The sequence below is a fragment of the Taudactylus pleione genome, unplaced genomic scaffold (genome assembly GCF_031769625.1).
Source record: "Taudactylus pleione unplaced genomic scaffold, aTauple2 ptg000170l, whole genome shotgun sequence".
NCBI classification, from domain to species: Eukaryota; Metazoa; Chordata; class Amphibia; order Anura; family Myobatrachidae; genus Taudactylus; species Taudactylus pleione.
The window spans coordinates 2,617,113-2,636,829 of NW_028284572.1; positions in this window are offsets into that span (position 1 = coordinate 2,617,113).

Below are 19,717 nucleotides of genomic sequence, written 5' to 3' on the forward strand. Positions count from 1 at the left end.
ATTATTTTCCTCTTTCTGTGAAAAACATTCTAAACATCTGAAGATAAAAATCAAAAAATCAGATAATCATAAAATCTCATTGAACATTAAATATGTCTTTGTAACTAGCTGGATGGTGCCAGGGAGGTGAAGTCAGGACAGGCTCTGTCATACTCCTGAGATTTGATTTGAAAATGATGAAAAATACAAAGAAGATATTTATAACTTATAAACATCTACTTTGTTTATTGTAAACATTTTTATAGTTAGTTTGTGGAGCTCCCTGGGATTGTATGGAGATGAGAGATGAGGCAGCAACAGCTCAGCTTTGCTTCTGTATAGTCAGACACTGCTTGCAGAGCTGGGGGTGGGGCCACACCATAGGCAGTAATCTGCATAGAAAGACAGCTAATAGAGTCATGCCTCTGAGTATGGGAGGGGCGTGCCTTGAGCACTGATGGACATCTTGGATGTGTCATGTGACCAGGAAGTGCACTGCAGTCTTTAGAGATCGGAGCTCAAGTTAGCAAGAGCAGCAAGAGAGGACACAGTGATGCAGGCAGGAGAATCATTGGACACTGAAGCTTAGTGTAGTGAGGAGAGAGTTTCAGTGAGTAGGAGGTGAAACAGGCTCCCAGCACTCAGACCCATCTCCATGTGTGTCTCCCCAGCCACTGACCTCACCGCATGTCACTGGATGGTGCAAATATGCATGTACCATATCTATGTAATATATGCACTACATTTTCATTTAAACAGACAGCCGCTTTAGCAAAATCATTGTGAAATTTCAGGCAGATCAAGTTTTGTGGTGGAATAGTGCATTTCACAGAGGGCCAAAGTTCAGCTGTACAAGCTTTTGCTCTGTCATTCTGCACTGTGGGGCTCATGCTAAGTTGGACGCAATTTTTGTCTAATTGCAACTCAGCATGCCTGGCAAAATGTTCCTCCTTAATCTTGCAGACAACAAGAGCAAATACAAGCAAAATACAACAGGTGTGGCTTCACAGTGATAGTAACAAATGCACAAAAATCAGTACACAATGCATATGATAACAGTACATGACCAGACAGTGTAATGAATAAATAATAAACCTAGTAACGGCTGATGTTTTGCCCAGTGTATGTGATCATTAACCATAACAATATAAACACTTCAAACTTATCTAATAATAAAGACACAGAGACAGTAATGGATTTAAAACAGGTCAGCTATTTATTTAAGAGTTAATTTATTTATTTACATATTTTAAATATTGTATGGTGGCTGGAAGGACGGCACTTACACAGAGCAGCCCAACAATGCTAACTCGACAAAACACAGCATTGCGGGCGTATATCCGCCCTATGGATGTCAAAACCTGCACATGAGTATTAATCATAGACGTTCTACCAAACACAATACCATCCTTAGATGGCTGTACTGCCCCCGTAGAGGTGGTACAGTACTTCTCAACACTTAATAGAAGGTAAGCACACCCAATGCACGCACACAACACCCGGGCTGATGATAAGCCGTACTTCTCGCCACACAGACTATAGCTAACAAACAACCCTAGGGCAAGGGAGGGCGGGCAAACGAGACAGGAAAGAGGCCACAGGCTTGTAAGCCTGGCCTTAAATAAGCTCTGTCCCACTCCTCCCACTAAGGATTTAATAGGTTGGCACCCAACCCCATGATCACTACCCCAGGCCAAAGCCCAGCCTCCTGGTTTAAGACACTCCTGTTGTATTCAAGCCCTGCGTTATTCTGAAATCACAGGGATCATGTAAAATTAAAATACATAAGACAGACAAGTAAATCATGACAAACATATCAGTCGCCAAGGGGCAAATGCAGGAATTCCAGAGGGGGCATTTCTAAATGCTTGTATGAAGTATGTGTACATTTGCAATATGTGTTGTGCTCAGGATGGCAGTAACAGAACAATATTAGAGATGCGCGCTGACCCTCGTATTTTGGTTTTAGTTTTGGTTTTGGATCTGGATCCCCCCTGGTTTTTTATCTGGATTGGTTTTGCCAAAACCTCACCTCCGTGTTTTGTTTTCGTGTTTTGGTTTTGGATCTGGATTTTTTTCTTAAAAAATCATAAAAACAGCTAAAATCACGTAAAATGCGCCTGTTTTTGATCCTACAGTATAATTAACCTCAATAACATTTATTTCAAGTAATTTCAAGTAAATTTTGACCACCTCACAATATTATTTGCTTCATCTAGTTAAGGCCAAAAGGTTGCATCCAGCTAGCTGGCTGACTAAGCTAAGTGACACAGTGGGCGGCACTAACATGTGGCAGTTCAGCTTCTAATTTCCAACATGGATACAGTGTGTTATACAGTGTGGGTTGGATACACCAATAGTGCACTTACTGTGACAGCAGTGTCGGCAGAGCGGGGTTACTGATGGTGTCCTCAGTACATGGAATGGCAGTGCTGGCAGTGTCCTCAGTGAAGGGTACAGGTGATGTTGGCAGTGCGGGGGTGCCAGCGGTGTCTTTAGTGCAGGTTTGCTGGCTGTGTCGGCAGTGCAGGGGTGCCAGCAGTGTCTTTAGTGCAGGTTTGCTGGCTGTGTCAGCAGTGTGGAGGTTGCTGGCCGTGTCCTCAGTACATGGAATGGCAGTGCTGCGCTGCTGGCAGTGTTCTCAGTGAAGGGTACCGGCGGTATCAGCAGAGCAGGGGTGCCAGCGGTGTCCTCAGTGCAGGTTTGCTGACTGTGGGCCTGATTCAGAGCCGGACGCTCTGACCAGAGCGCTCGCTCTGAATCAGGGTCCTCCTCCATTAAAATGGAGCGTCCTCCTGGACGCTCGTATAGCTGTGGGTGACCACCCACAGCATATACGAGCGTCCAAAAAAGATGGTACCGATGGTCTTGACCATCGCAACCATCGGACTTGCGACGGAAACCCTGCGGTAGGGTTTCCCAGCCACAAGTCCTGGAGTGATTTTGGCTCTATCAGAGCCAAAATCACTCCCACTTAGTGATGTCAGTGGGGCCGGCTTCAGATGGTAGGCGTTCCCATGGGAACACCTCCGTCTGGCAGGCACGCCCCCGGCACGCCCACCAAAGGGGGCGTGCTGTCAGTCACCATCGACAGCACGCCCCCTTTGGTGCGAGACCCGGAGCGACAGCTTGGCTGTTGCAGTCCGGGTCTCGCGCATGCGCACGACGGAGCTCCCTCCATCGTGCGCATGCGCAGTGGGGAACATCGACCCACTTGCGAGCGTACTGCCACTTGCGAGTGGGTCTGAATGACCCCCTGTGTTGGCAGTGCAGGGGTGTTCTCATAGCAGGGTGCCGGCAGTGTCGGCAAAGCGGGGGTGCCAGCAGTGTCCTCAGTGCAGGTTTGCTAACTGTGTCAGCAGTGCAGGGGTGTTCTAAATGCAAGGTGCCGGTGGTGTCGGCAGAGCAGGGGTGCCAGCGGTGTCCTCAGTGCATGTGTGCTGACAGTGTTGGCAGTGCTAGGGTGCTGATGGCGTCCTCACTGTGGCAGTGTCGGCAGTGTGGGGGTCGCTGATGGTGTCCTCAGTACAGGTGTGCTGGCTGTGTCAGCAGCGGTGGTATCGGCCGTGGGAGATGCTGTCAGTGGGGGTGCCATCGGTGACGGCAGCGGGGGGTGCCAGTATTGTCAGGCAGCGGGGGATGGCGGGTGTCATCTTCTTTTTCTTCTGCATTTTCAATGGGCTTAACGCTGATTGGCTCTCAACCAATCAGCGTTAAGCCCGCTCAGTACAAACCTCGCGACCCGACAGCGGGGTCACGGGGTTTTGCCTCGGGTGAGGGATCCGAGGCAGGTAGGGAGATCCAAGCTTCGCTCGTATCACCCCGGATCCCCGAAATTTGGGTGGGTTTGGATCTCTGAGATCCGAACCCGCTCATCTCTAAATAATATAATTAAAAATATTCTTTACTTTTCGAATAATGCATTTATTTGATGATTGGAGATTTTAAACATTGTTTAGATATAGAAAGGGTGTAATTGAAGTGTGTTGGTGTGGGTTTTGGGCAAATGGAAGTTCCTACAAGTGTGTGCCATGGGTAAGATGAGATGAGAGGAGGAAAGGAGACAAGATACACATAGAAAGAAAGGCACAAACAGACAAAAACACACAATACTATACAAAGGGTTAGAGTGAGTCAGACATGAGGAAACAGGTAGAGATACTGTACAAAGGGCTGACAGATGTGCACACACATACGTAACCCATACTTGCCAACTCTTCCTCATTGTCAGGGAGACTCCCTGTAATAGTAGCAATCTCCCTGACTCCCTGAAGAGTCTAGCAATCTCCCTTATTGCACCTTACCCCCATTATGTAGCTGTTAAATAAAAGAAAGGAGAAAGATATATGCATTCAAATGGGACCATTAGTATAATTTCCCTGCATTGGTTATAAGGCACAATGGGCCTGATTCAGAGACGGACGCTCTGAAAGAGCGCTTGCTCTGAATCAGGGCGTTTTGTTTGTTTTTTTGTGCGGCCTCCTGGCCGCTCGCTTAGCTGTGGGTGACCACCCACAGCTATTGCGAGGGGCCAGGATGATGGTCGCGATGGTCAAGACCATCGCGACCATCGGGGCTTGCGATGAGACCATTGTGGTAGGGTCTCGTGGCCGCAAGCCCCAGAGAGCTTCCGGCTCTAATAGAGCCGAAAGCTCTCCCACTGACATCACTAGTGATGTCAGTGGGGCCGCCCACAAACGGCAGGCGTTCGCTTGGGAACGCCTCCATTTGTAAAACCACCCCCCCGCCACGCCTACAAAATGGGGAAGCTGTCAATCAACATCGACAGCCGCCCCTTTTGTAGTGAGCCACGGAGCGAGAGAATTTCTGTAATATTGATGTGCCTGATTTCTTCAACCTGTCTGTGAGTGTAATACTATAGTGTAATACTATAGGGGTGAACACATGGATTGGAGTGACATACACTGGTGGAATCTAAGGACTATTCACTGATCTGTGGTGCATGTTCACTTCTGTTTTGATTATCTCCTTTCTATACTTAATACACTATTACGATTATTTATTTTTTCCAATGGTCGCTGTACTTTTCTGTAGTGGAAAGACAGGAAATTTAATTTGTTGGAACTTTTGAACTACCAATCATCTAAGGGATGTACTGTAATATTTATTTTTTTATTTTTGTACCTGAATTCAATTTCACCATCTATATGCATATTTTGTAAATTGTCAGGTTTTGGTGAAAGGTATTCTCTGCTTAGGCTGCAATTTGGAGTATTTGTCTATTTATACCTCTGAATGTAGAGGGAGATGGGACCTGGGTTATTGGGAAGGGAGGAAATACTTTCAACTCAACTATATACCAGACCAGTGGTGTCAAACTCGGGCCCTTCAGCTGCAGTGGAACTACACATCCCAGCATGCACTGCAAGAGTTTTGCTATTAGGGCATGCTGGTATATGTAGCCCACAGCAGCTGGAAGACTAGAGTTTGACACCACTGTACTAGACCATAGGTGTTTCCATGAGCTGGCCCCTGGTGGATCACCTCTTCAATCAAGAAAGAAGAAGGCTCAAGTGGATACACCACCAGAAGAAGTAATATTTAAATAAGAAAGCAGTTTTAGTATTGTGTGACTCTGTGACTATACATTAAACAAGTGGGCAGTCATTGCACATACATAATTGGGAGAAAGGGATGGATATATATATATATATATATATATATATATATAACTTACTACTTTTCTAAGCAGGGAAGAAGGAAAATCTTCTTCCAGCAGTCTATGTTTTCCTCTTCTGCTCGGATTTGCTGCTATCATCAGTTAAATTGAGAGAATTACCTGTTGCTTAATATCAGGGGCATATCTACCCATTGGCCAGGACTGTACTTGCCAAGGGTGCTGACTTAGGAGGGGGTGCCAGTGGCAGTGCCACCCACAGCCAAGTGGTAGAATCACGGCGATGTATAATGCATAAATTGACACACCTAAATAGCTGTCGTCTCAGGACTGGATCAGCACCTCACAGCTCCGGACAGCTCAGCTAAGCTCTGCTCCCTGCCTCCTATGCTCTGAATGACTTAGGCTTAAGGCTGGATCAGCACCTCACAGCTCCGGACAGCTCAGCTAAGCTCTGCTCCCTGCCTCCTATGCTCTGAATGACTTAGGCTTAAGGCTGGATCAGCACCTCACAGCTGCGGACAGCTCCATTAAACTGTGCACCCCGCCTCCTAAGCTCTGAATGGCCTGGGCTTCAGGTCACTAGGCGGCTCCTACTTACATCAGTGGTTACCAGAACAACACCTCTCTGTCTCTGGTCGGGTTCCTCTCTCAGAGGCCCACTTATCATTAAATATGTGTGGGCTGTTCTCTGAAAACACATGTTTTTGGGGGATACCCGCAAAAATTTAGTATCCCCTGAATGTATGAAGGAGGGATGGATATCTGATTGGAGACATCTGCTGCAGTCTCTCCATTTCTGCTAGCACCGCAACCCCCAGGTTTCTATGGGGGATGCGATGCTGTCAGATTTACCAAGTTCCGGAATGTGAAGCATTCTGGACCTTGGTCCTCACAGCTTACCAAGAAGATGGCACAAGCTGCAGTAGGAACAATAGGAACCCTGCACTGACAATGGCCGCCTCGAATGTGTGGTCTGTAGACCACGCATGCACAGGATCCCCGGCACAGGAGTGAAAAGACCACTGATGCAGTCACTTCACTCCCAGCACATCACAGGGACAGGCTCCTTTCGGAGCCTCTGTCCCTTTGGGGGCTTTATGTTACACCCCAGCGGTAATGCGATCATGAGCTTTACTATCACACCCAGATTGCATTGCAAATGCGATAAATTAATAAATGGGCCCCATAATCACCCAGCACTCACTCCGTGCTTCTCCCCCAGCTTCCCTGAGAGACCTGCTGCCTTACAGCCTTCTCTTGCAGAACTGTGACACAGCCAGTCAGCGTCTAGACACAGTGCTGCTCCGCACTCTCAGAAAAGTTACCTTCTTCCCTCTGTGTGGGCTGCTCTCCCAGGCGTCAGTGCCACCTCCAGTCTTTCTGGAGGCCATCTGCTTCCACTGTAACCTCTTTTGCATGGCTGCAGTGTGTTCTCAGCCTCAGACCAGTGATCTGTCCTCCTCCAGTCCCTGAACACCACCTTCCCCTCTACACTTACATGGATGTCGGCTACAGCATCACTGAGCTGCATCTCTCTGGCTTAGGCACCGCCCATCGCTCCGGGTCTCGCAACAAAGGGGGCGTGCTGTCGATGTTGAGTGACAGCATGTCCCTTTTGGTGGGCGGGCCAGGGGAGTGGCTGCCCAAACTGAGGCATTCCCATGTGAACGCCTCTGTCTGAGGCCGGCCCCATTGACATTACGAGTGATGTCAGTGGGAGAGATTTACACCCCCCACTCACACTACTACACCAACCCACCTACACACACACTACATTAATACACCCCCCCACTCACACACTACTACACCACCCCACACACACTACACTAATACACCCCCCCACTCACACACTACATTAATACACCACCCCACACACACACTACATTAATACACCCCCTCCCCATTGCATAAAGATACCACCCCTAGATGACACTGGCACTTACCTGTCCTGGAACACTGAGACAACTGAGTCACAGTCACTGGAACTCTGGCATAGAAGATTAGGTCACTATGGATATCACAGTGTTCAGAAGCTACAGATTAGGATGGTCACATGAACATTTCCAAAATTAACAAAAAGCTACAAAACCAATTGAAATAGTACATTCAGATGTCTGTGGTTCATTCAGATGTCTGTGGTTCAATGGAAGTAAAGTCTGTGAGTGGTTCCAGATACTTTGTGATACTTACAGATAACTTCACAAGGATGACTCATCAGAGAGAAACCTCTCTGTAGTGAAAAAAGATTGCAGACCACAAGAGACTTGTAGAAGATCAAACAGCTACAGACTGAAGACCCTGTGATCTGATAATGGTAAAGAATGCCTCAAAAGAGAGGTGGAATAATTTCTTAATAAAATATGAAATACTGCTTTAATTGGCAATTGTCTATACTCTTGAGCAAAATGTTGTTAGCGAACGAGAAAATTGTACACTACTAGAGAGAGCAAGGTGCATGCTAATGGACACAGGCCTAGACAAGCAATTTTGGGTGGAAGTCATGTTTAATGTAGTTTATCTCAAGAATCATTCTCCTACAGTTGCCCTAAAGGACATAACACCTATTGAAGCATGATCAAAGAGAAAACAAAGTCTAAGGGGCATATGTATCAAAGCTTGGTGTGAGATAAAATTGTGAGATATATATCACCAACCAATCAGCTCCTAACTATCATTTTTTAAACACAGCCTGCAAAATGTAAGTTAGAAGCTGATTGGTTGGTCATATATATCTCACAAATTTATCTAACATCAAGCTTTGATACATATGCCCCTAAGTGTATAATCCTTGGCTATTGCCATCAGAGCAAATATTACAGATTGTGGAATCCAAATACCAGAAAGATCTTTAAGTCACAAGATGTTATCTTTAAACTAACATTGCAAATAAAAAGAAAAGTTGGAAGCTGATAAGCAAAGCAAGTTTGTATCTCTGGACATACCAGCAGCTGAAGATGTAAGTGAGTCAGAGAGACTATCAGTGTGCAAGTTCAACTCGCGAGAAGATCTTCTGCAAGATCAAATATTGGCAAACCACCTAGGAGATATGATAAGGAATTTGCAAACCTTCAATAAGCCTCAAGGTATCCTTGATAGGCCAAAAAGACTTTGCGAGATTTAACAACCACAAATGGGAAAAGAATCGTGAATCATGAAGTTGCAGCAGTTCCAAGTTTAAGAGTCGAGAGACCCATGCTATCAGTGAAGGAACGTTTGCTAAAGTATCTTCAAGAAGTTAAGTTGAAGTCACATGATGCGTTGATGTCTTTTCAAGTGTTTAACCCAATTTATTTTACAAGTCACTACAGAAAATCTGAAATGAATTGTTTATGTAACATGAAGAAGCTTGCAATTGGGGGGATGAAAGAAAGTAGTGAGCTCCTGCACTGCCTCCTTACTATGCATACATGCTAGGTATTTGGACCCAGAGTCTGCGGAGGTCAGACCTCCATTCTGATGGGCTCCTGCACATGTGACTGCTGCCATATTAGTACTGTGTGTGAGTGACATGGTAGGAAACAGAAATCTCCTGCTTAACTCCATGTGAGAGAGCCCAGTGTATATCTGTATAAATCTGTTCCAGCATCCTGCACCACTATGTGCAAGTAGCATACACTCACCGGCTGTTGACTCATGCTTCACTCCATTACCAGTGTACATGTAACAGTGAATATGCTATACCTGTTATCAATAAGCCACCACCACTGGTTAAGTAACTGGGCTGTTTATGGTTTGCGTCATCTGCTGTTGTGTACCTATATAACCAGTGGCGGCTGCAGGGGCAGGGCTGCAGCGCAGTCCAAAATTTAAATATGGGAGTCACACCAACTGCCAGTGAGTCCCAGCCATCTAGGTTTGGCAGCATTTGAAATGGCAGTTGGTGTGGTTCCCATATTTCACCTCTGGAACCGCCACTGTATATAACTCTGCAGTATCAACACCTGCACACACATCGTTTCCAACAAATTTAACACTGTATCTTATTTGTTATATAACAACAAACTCATTAGTGGATATACTTGTAAATGTTCATAAGTTTTACAATGGGGCACATCTCTTTATTTAGCTACTTTGTTGACAGGCAAGAAGCAAGGAATTGAAGGTACACACTTTTATAGTTGTCTTCAAGCAGTTTGTAGAATAGGATTCTCAAGCTGAGTCTTCATTTGCAGAATAACATTTCTGCTCTGACGGTCGACTCCCACCAATGCACTTTTCTCTTCACTTCATTAAAAAGTCAGTGGTGCATCTGCTTGATACTTCCTCTTTAGCTTGGGGATTATAAAACATTGTGGGCTCTAAAGGCAGATTCCTTTATGTGCCTGGCCTAAGGCCAAAGAGAAAGCTTGTGCCTGATATTCTAAGCATACAGACTGCAGGGCCAGTGTGTCTGATTTTCATTAACCTAATAGTGTGGCAGAGTATAAACAGTATTAAAAGTCTGTAAATTGAGCAAGATCATTAAAAGAGTGCATAATAAAACTCTAGGGTTGCATGGAGCTGCAGTCACAAACTACAGAACAGGTCCGCATCAAGCAATCTATAGGACTCAGTATTTAAATGAATGCTGTTCTTTGGTTTACTGCTATTTTATTTTCTAAATAAGATCCTTTTTTCAATGTTTTCTCATATGTTTGAGCGCCCTCTGCTGTATAGCTTTAGCTTTTACAGCTTGACTAAAATCAAATAGAGGGTCGTATTTGTTTGCATTTTATTGTTTATTACCCAATGTTTGTATAAATGCTCAAAAAATTAAACTAGCACCGATTTATTAGCATGCTTCTATGCATAAGTATTACATTTAAGTGAAATATAGGAGTACATTGGTAATTGTTCATTTACATGGTGCATTATGCATCCTTGTCAGCTGTCCCTATTAACTTTCCCAGGTTTTTAATTTCCCCCTTGAAAATGATACTGTTTTTCAATATTGATACACTGTATAATGCACATTTCTAAACTGTTTGAAGCTATACATAATGGGGCTCATTTATAGTTGCATGTGCGCCCTGAACATTAGTATGGAAAGAAACAACCTAACAAGGTGCATGTATGTACATGTATGTACATGCATATGTGCAATCAGAGGCATCCTATGCTGCCAGTTGTACACCATCAGCAGCAATAGTGCCATGTTTACATGAGGAGTAACAAGTGTGTATACTTAATGCAGGAAGATAGCACTGAGAAAGCATACAGCTGTGACTGGTCTGTGGGTCTGATTCAGAGATGGACGCTAATTCGATCGCAGCTGTGTTTTACACGGTACGCCACTGTAAAAACATGCCAATAGTTCCAAAGATCACCTGAGCAGAATCACTCAGAAATATGCAGTCACACACTGAGTCATACAAACATACATGGAGTCACTCAGTGTGACTGTCACACAGACATACACCAAGTCACCATGCCTGTGTCTTAAAATATATTCAACCTGTTATTACACTTCAAATTCAGATTGTTTTCATGATCAACTATTCACGTTCAAGATACTGTTTCACACACTAGTTTCAGGACTTATTCAATTATGATACTTTGTGGCACTTCAACTACTGTGGAACTACATAGCCCAGCATGCCCAGCCACGGTTTTAGTGTGCCCTAACAGCAAAACTGTTGCAGGGCATGTTGGGATGTGTACATCTACAGCAGATGAAGTTCCACACATTGCCTACCCCTGATTTCAACATTCTCACATGATGATATAATTATGCCATCACATTGGTGCATGCACATTGGAGCTAATGTGCACAGTGAGCGCCCAGCATTGGCAGGCACACAGAGTCTGTTTGGTTGATGCAACAACAACTGGAAGAACCAAAGAGGGGTGCACAGAGGAGGAGGTACTGAAATCTAAAAATATAAAAGAGAGGGGGGAGGTCATGACTGAGAAGGGGTGAAGAGAGGGGGGGCAAGCTTCTGCTGACTGAGCTCTGATCTCTAAACACTGCAGTCTACTTCTTGGTCACATGACACATCCAAGATGTCCATCAGTGCTCAAGGCACGTCCCCCATACTCAGAGGCATGCCTCTATTAGGTCTTTTTCTGCGCAGCTTACTGCCTGTTGTATGGCTCTGCCCCCAGCTCTGCAATCATTGTCTGACTATACAGAAGCGAGGCTGAGCTGTTGCTGCCTCATCTCTTGTCTCCCTGTGGTCTCAGGGAGCTCCACAAAGCTGGTGAGTGTTAACTATAAAAATTATTACAATAAACAAAGAAGATGTTTATTAGTTATAAATAGAGATTAGCATATCAATTTTCCTGGAAACCAAACTCGCCCATACTTATCTAATCCAAGGAGATCCGAGCCACTGTTCAGATCTCCATGCCATTTTCAGCATCCGATCTTGATAGTTTTGGATCCGATACAAGTCCCTCCCGCCGTGATTCAGCATCATTTGTCACAGGACCGTGGGATGGGAAGGAGGGTAGGCTAGGTTAGTTAGTTAGCTTAGCTATTCTAGTGACAGTGATAGTGACAGTCAGGTTTAGTGACACCGTCTTGATGGGCAGTGCTGCCTACAGTGTCAGTGACAGTCCCCTAGGTAATACTGGCCAAGCTAGTTTTGTGGATAGGCAGTTAGCAAATCATTGTTTGTTTTTTTATAGTGCAAAAACATAATTTAATATAATTAATAATTAATATTGTTGTATGCGTGGCTTAAAAATTGTTTTGTTTATTTGGTGCTGTAACGTCAGGCCGTAATATCATATATCAGTCAGTAATAGTCAGTAGGTCAAGGGCCACTGAGCAGTGTGTCGCAGTCGGCGGTCATGTTATTTTTTGTGAAAAAAAATTGTTTATTTTGTTTGTGATAAAATTCAGGCCGTGATACTGTTCGTGTGAGATATAACAGTCAGTAATGGTCAGTACATCAAGGGCCACAATGCAGTGTGTCGCAGATGGTGGGCACATTTTCTGTTTGAAAAAAAAATTAAAGCGTCAATATGGAACATGACAATCAATCAACAGAACAGCAGGAGCAGTAACCAAGCACTAGCGCTGCAGTTGCTGTCACCACAAGTCATCATGATGATACTGCTTCAACATTATCTACTAAAGCTGGTTCTCAAGGGTATAGAGGCTTTCAGTCAGGACATCTAAAATAAAAAAAAATCAATATTTTACAGTGGTAAAGAAAAAACAGCTCTAACAAAGGGAAAGTTTAGTGCAGAAAAACAAAACTGCCAACATGCCATTTACCACATGCAGTGGCAAGGAAAGGCTCAGGCATTGGCCTGTATTTATGAGTGGTGGTTCTGCAACTGTCAGTGAGGCATCTTCTTCTGCCTCTCATAAGGATACAAGGCCTTTTCATTCCTAGTCGAGAAGAGATGTCAAAAAAATGAAAACAAGTAAAGCAGTAGAACAAACTGTGTGGTCAGAAACAGAAATGTCACAAATCCCTGAGGAGAGTCTAAGTGTTTCCATGAGTGCTATGTGTAAGCCTGACCTTTCTGAACTTGTAGAGAAGCCTCCTTCTTCCATATCTGCACCATCTGCCAATGTGGAGTTGACCAGCACAAGTCAAGAAGTTGCTGACCTAGACATTGAGGACACTAAAGTAGAAGTGCAACAGAATGAGGGGATATTTGTGTAGCTGATGCAGGCGCTAGTGAGGATATTAATGATGAGAATGTTGATGATTAGGATATTCTCTGTGTGAGGCACTAGTGATAGCAGTTCTTGCCCATGATAAGAAAAAGGCCATTATCATGCCTGGGCAGTACACGAAAAAAATCCACCTCTTATGTGTGGAATTATTTCTACCCAAATCTGAACAACAACTGTCAAGCCATCTGTAGCATTTGCAAAGCCACAGTAAGTAGAGTTGGGGACCTTAATCATCATTTTAGAAAAAACAGAAACTTTGGCTAAAAAAGTAACAAGTAGTCCAGCATCAGCTGGCTCAATTCTCTCTGCTAGATCCAAGCATCTGCCATCTCCACTACCAACACCTTCCTCAACAATATCCTCAATCAAAGTTGGAAGTAGTCCTGCATCCAATTTGATAAGGCTGAGTCCTCCCCTATCCAGGATTCCTCAGAAGAATCCTTGAGCACTATGCCTGCTGCTGTTGCTTGGAGTGGATCGTCATCCGGCATAGAGACACACACTACTGCTATGTCACATTCATAATACCTTGCAGTCCTGCATATACATTGGTAACATTGAGTAGCATCGGCCCCTGATGTACAATTTCAGCAGATCTGACCTTACTCAGAAATTGCTAACCTCGTCGCACGCAGTGAGTGCTCAAACTGCATATGCCATCGCAGTGGCTTATTTATGTATGCCAAAGTAATGTCATTCAAACACACAGGCATGTCTGCGTTTCTCCGACCACTCCCCAGTCTCTCACTCTGCTTTGGCTTTGTATCTGCGTACGTGATTGCAGCGCTATTGCAATGATAACTCAAGCACGTGCACTGCAATGCATGCACAGTACACACCATCGGCCGATCTGTGTATGCTGTTACAATTGCAATCCATGATGAATCAAGCCCAAAGATCTGAAGAGCTGTTGGTGAGCAAATTGTCATCTCAAGCAGCACGTGACACAGCAATGGCTCCTCCTCAGCTTTCCTAGGAGACCCACTGGTGATGCAGATGAGTCGACACAGCCTTTTGACATCTGGTTGGATCTAAAAGCGTTATCTACAATTAATGACACTTCTACCGTGACTCCATCTTAAATGGTCACCATTCAAAGAATGGTTGAGGATTATATTAATGATAGCATCCAAATAGGCATATAAGACAGTCCGTTTGACTATTGGCAGGAAAAGTGGGTAATTTGGAGGCCCTTGCATAAACTGGCTTTGCTCTATTGAGCTGCCCACCATCCGTTGTGTGCTCAGAAAGAGTTTTCAGCACAGCCATAAACCTTATTAGCGATCGGCGTAGGAGGCTACTTCCTCAATATGTGGAAAATATTATGTTCATCAAAAGGAACTAAAAATTCCACGAGGAAGACCTTTACTGTCAGTTACATCCAAAAATGACAGATGCACCTCTAATGGTGGATTGTGGCGGGGACAAATTAATATTGTGTGAAGATGATGTACACACTGATGAGGGTGAGGAATCAGATGATGATGGCGACAACATCTTGCCTCTTTAGTGCCAGTGTGTCTATGAAGAGATCATTGCCAGCAATGTCAGCTGCCCATTGGTAGCTTGTTTTGTGGTGGCACAAACAAACCAATCACTCAAACCACAAGTGGCAGCCCCTGTTGCTGTAGTGATTGGTTTGTTAAACTGTGCATGTCCTGTTTAACATATACAACACAAGGGTGGGTGGGAGGGACCAAGGACAATTCCATTTTGCACCTCTTTTATTTGCATTATGCACTGTTTGGAGCATTGCTGACTGTCTTTTTGCATAGATGACAAACATTTTTAAAGTTTATTAAACTGCCATCCTGTCTGTCATTGAAGCACCACTCTTGTTTTCTAGATGTGCCATGTTGGAAGTTGAACTGCCACAGCCACTGAAATCTTCTATATGTGGTTGATGAATCCCAAAAATGTTCAGAAGTTGTTATAGCCACAGACAGCTCCTGCATGCCCCTTTATTTATAAAATTAAAAATTCTGAACTACCAAGTTGATTTGGTGGGCAAAATATGGTAGATTTTCAAATTTACCCAGTTTTTTTAATTACTCCTCCTCTTCCTTCAACCCCAATCGGTTGTCCCTTGACCCTGGTGAATTGATAGGCTGTTATAAATAATGGTACAGCTCAATAAACACATGACTGCTTTGCATGTAGGTGACTCTATGCAGAATAACTGGATAATGTAGATGGTGGGTGGCATGTGAGAGACCAGAAATACTGTATGAGCATCAGTACAGAGCATCTTCCTGCCAGGATGTGTGCAATAAAGTGCAAATACATTTAATACAAAAATTAGTTGTGTATATTGGTCACATACATACATACATATTTACATGGTACATACCATGCATAAAGCAGGCTGAGGTATAAAAAAAATACATTATATGGGCTTAATAAATATTCAGTCAGGATGTGGCACAAAATGGCTGCCCTCACTGTGGTTAGCAACAGGTGCTCTGCAGATGTCACTCAGGTTTTAGGTGGTTGGTTCACATAGGATTGGACACAAGTGGGCTTCAGTGAGCCTGCTCCCATACATCCCCCAAGCATCTCTGTTTGATTGTCAGAAGATATTATCCAGTGTCTACACTAACACTCAATTTTCGAATAGTGAACCTTCTGCAGATCAAAGATGTATTTCAGGAACTGAAAAACTTTATCCTACATTGATCCTCCCTCATAAATTTTCTTCAAGATCAAAAAATTAAAATAAATTTACAAACTAATCAATCCTTCCTTCCTTTCCCTGCCTTCAACTTCTCCATAAACATACTCCATCTCCCTCGTGCCTCTAATCTAGTTCTTGATTAATGAAAACATTATTGGTTTCTCTATGGGGTAATATAGTTATTAAACTGCCATACTGTCTGCCACTGCAATGCCACTCTGTTTCCTTTTGGTCTAAACTGGATTAAATCAATGGAGGGCAGCTTCCCGGCAACAGTGTACAGCTCACAGGTCAGGTAGTGAGCTGACATGTGAGCTGTACAATGTTGCAGGGAAGCTGCCCTCCATTGGATATCTCCAGCTGAGGGCAATAAGAAACATCAGGCTGGATAGGTCATTCATCATTTGACCTGAAAACTAAATATATATTGTGTAAGGAACAGCCAGTTACCTTAGTCTAAGTGCTGTTTAAAGGACATAAGGAGGGGCTCTAGACTGCACACCCTAATAGTAATGAAAGGTGCTATCATGCTGAGATTTCAAAGTGGCATATACAAAAAACAGAGTTGCAGATGCACTATGCGATCATTACTGTATACATATAAATTTATAATATAGAATTTCAGAGGTAGTTTGCATATCAATGGCCACTGATACGGGCCTGCCCACCAGCAGGTCCCTAACACTCTGGTGTTCACATCTGGGACGCAGAGCACCCCAAAAGTCAGCTCAGCCAAAGACCTCCCCAGGGCATCACTCGAAAAAAAGGGTGACAGTGAAGTGTTAAAGTATCAGGTGTGTAAAGTAATTAACAAGTGTTATAATAATGATAGGGGTAGAATGTGTGTGAAAAAATACATAAATAATAAACAAACATGAAGGTGATATACAAAGTGACTATATGTATTAAATGGTGATGCCCTGGACAAGTCCAGCCAAAACAGCTCAGGGGGCCCCACACCCAAACGCTCACCCCAAATAAACTGATACTAACAATATAAATAGGACTTACTTGTAATTATGCCTGTTGCCTTGTGCAGTCAAATGCTAGGTCCCTGCTTAAAAACATATGAGGGGGTGGGGGGAGGGGTGCAAATCTAGACTGGAGCAATCTCAGGCTTCAGATGTGTGTATAAATACACAATATGGGGTATAAGGAGGGGCTCTAGACTGCACACCCTAATAGTAATGAAAGGTGCTATCATGCTGAGATTTCAAAGTGGCATATACAAAAAACAGAGTTGCAGATGCACTATGCGATCATTACTGTATACATATAAATTTATAATATAGAATTTCAGAGGTAGTTTGCATATCAATGGCCACTGATACGGGCCTGCCCACCAGCGTCAAGGTCACCTCATTGAGCAGGTCCCTAACACTCTGGGGTTCACATCTGGGACGCAGAGCACCCCAAAAGTCAGCTCAGCCAAAGACCTCCCCAGGGCATCACTCGAAAAAAAGGGTGACAGTGAAGTGTTAAAGTATCAGGTGTGTAAAGTAATTAACAAGTGTTACAATAATGATAGGGGTAGAATGTGTGTGAAAAAATACATAAATAATAAACAAACATGAAGGTGATATACAAAGTGACTATATGTATTAAATGGTGATGCCCTGGAGAGGTCCAGCCAAAACAGCTCAGGGGGCCCCACACCCAAACGCTCACCCCAAATAAACTGATACTAACAATATAAATAGGACTTACTTGTAATTATGCCTGTTGCCTTGTGCAGTCAAATGCTAGGTCCCAGCTTAAAAACATATAAGGGGGTGGGGGGAGGGATGCAAATCTAGACTGGAGCAATCTCAGGCTTCAGATGTGTGTATAAATACACAATATGGGGTATAAGGAGGGCCTATAGTCACTTTGTATATCACCTTCATGTTTGTTTATTATTTATGTATTTTTTCATACACATTCTACCCCTATCATTATTATAACACTTGTTACTTTACACACCTGATACTTTAACACTTCACTGTCACCCTTTTTTTCGAGTGATGCCCTGGGGAGGTCTTTGACCTTTGACAAAGGTCCATGCACAGGACCGAAACGTCGGATTTTGATATGCTGTAAAATTTTTACTGAGATGTAATAAAGAAATGTTTTTAAGAAGACTGGTGAGTGCTACCCCCCCCTTTTTTTCTACTTTTGCATGAAGAGGATTATTGTGATCCCATATGGGTCTGTCACCCCAGCAATTTATTATTGAAGACGAGAGTGTGGACCTATTTGGACTATATATATATATATATATATATATATATATATATATATATATATGGATCCCTTTATTCATACATGCCTGCATCCTGCCTAAATCTCATAAATTGATCATGTGGATGTAAAGAGCCACAACTCCATAGTGTAGTATACAGCATACATTTAAAAATTGTCACATTTATGAGACACTACACATAATAAAAATGAAAAAGTACATAAAAGACAGCTTAACTATATCAGAGGATTTGAGATCCAGTTAAAAGTCCAAAACAAAATGTTCCTCAGGGAATGATGTATGAGAGCAACAAAGGCCACAATATGGAAGAGGTAGGTGGAGGTGAGTAGTCCTGATGCATTTCATACATAGCAGGAGAAGAACTACTACTGTGGCTGAAACACATTGGGACTACCCACCTTTTCCATATTGTGGACTTTGTTGGATAAAAGAAAAATATTATGGTTAGTGACTTTTATAATCTCCTGTCGAAGCTGAATAATTGGCTGAGACAAGTTCAGTTTAAAATTTAATCGCGGCGACGCCATCTTGCAAATGGCAGCAAAACTCCATTTTGGAAATGAGATCGCAAGACACCATTTTTGTGGTCAGCGTCAATTCAAGTTATAACTCAGGAGCTAAGAACAGATGGCAATGTTTTTGTTAACCTACCAAGGGCAACTGGAAAAACAAGCTTTCTGAGTAAAAGTAAATAAGAAGAGACAATGGGTATTTTTACATACAAATTGGGAATCCCTGGATGCAGATAAAGTATAGTTGTGGCAATTGTAATATAATATCTACACAATTGGATTTGTCTGAATCCTAGACAGGATAGCCCCAAATTCCACAGCTTGAGGTGGTAATACATTTGCATTTCACACAAGAGTCTGTGAGAACAAAAGAGGTTTTGTTTTCCTTTGAACACACAACAGGTGGGGGCCTGCTGACAGAGGGCATGTAGAACTACAACCCTCAGCCATCCACACTGCTGGATGTTCACTTCGTGTATGAGAAATTATGCACTTAAATCTCACCCATTAATAACTAGCGTCCTTATATCAAACCCCGAATACTCACACACTACATATTTGCACACAAGGTTCCATTAGCATCAAATTGTATGTTAGTTTAAATGCTAAGAAATAGAGGTTTTTGATATCTAAGGTATTATACATGATAAGCAAGGTGTGTTTGGTTTCGTTCTGATGCGTACGCTTTTTACAGAATCCCGGTGTTATCGGTGGAGAGATCGCATCATGCAAACTCAAGTTACGGATCGCAGAACTTACAAGCAACAAAATGTTTAGTTGATGGAATGTTACAGGAGGCGTTACCAGAAAGACTCCGACTGTTAGAGGCAGGGAAAGTCTATTTGAAACAACCTGTTAAATGTGTCGTTACATATGCTTCTCCTCTGGGAACCAATGAGATCAGCAGGAAGTTCCCCCTTTGTCCTGTTTCAGTCTGGGGGGGAATAAATACATGTGTCCGAACACTGGTTTGCCAGTTCATGCTGAATTTTGGGTGAACTGAGGATATCTAGTCAGAAGTCTATCTCTGGGTCCAGAGGCGCAGCATATGTAT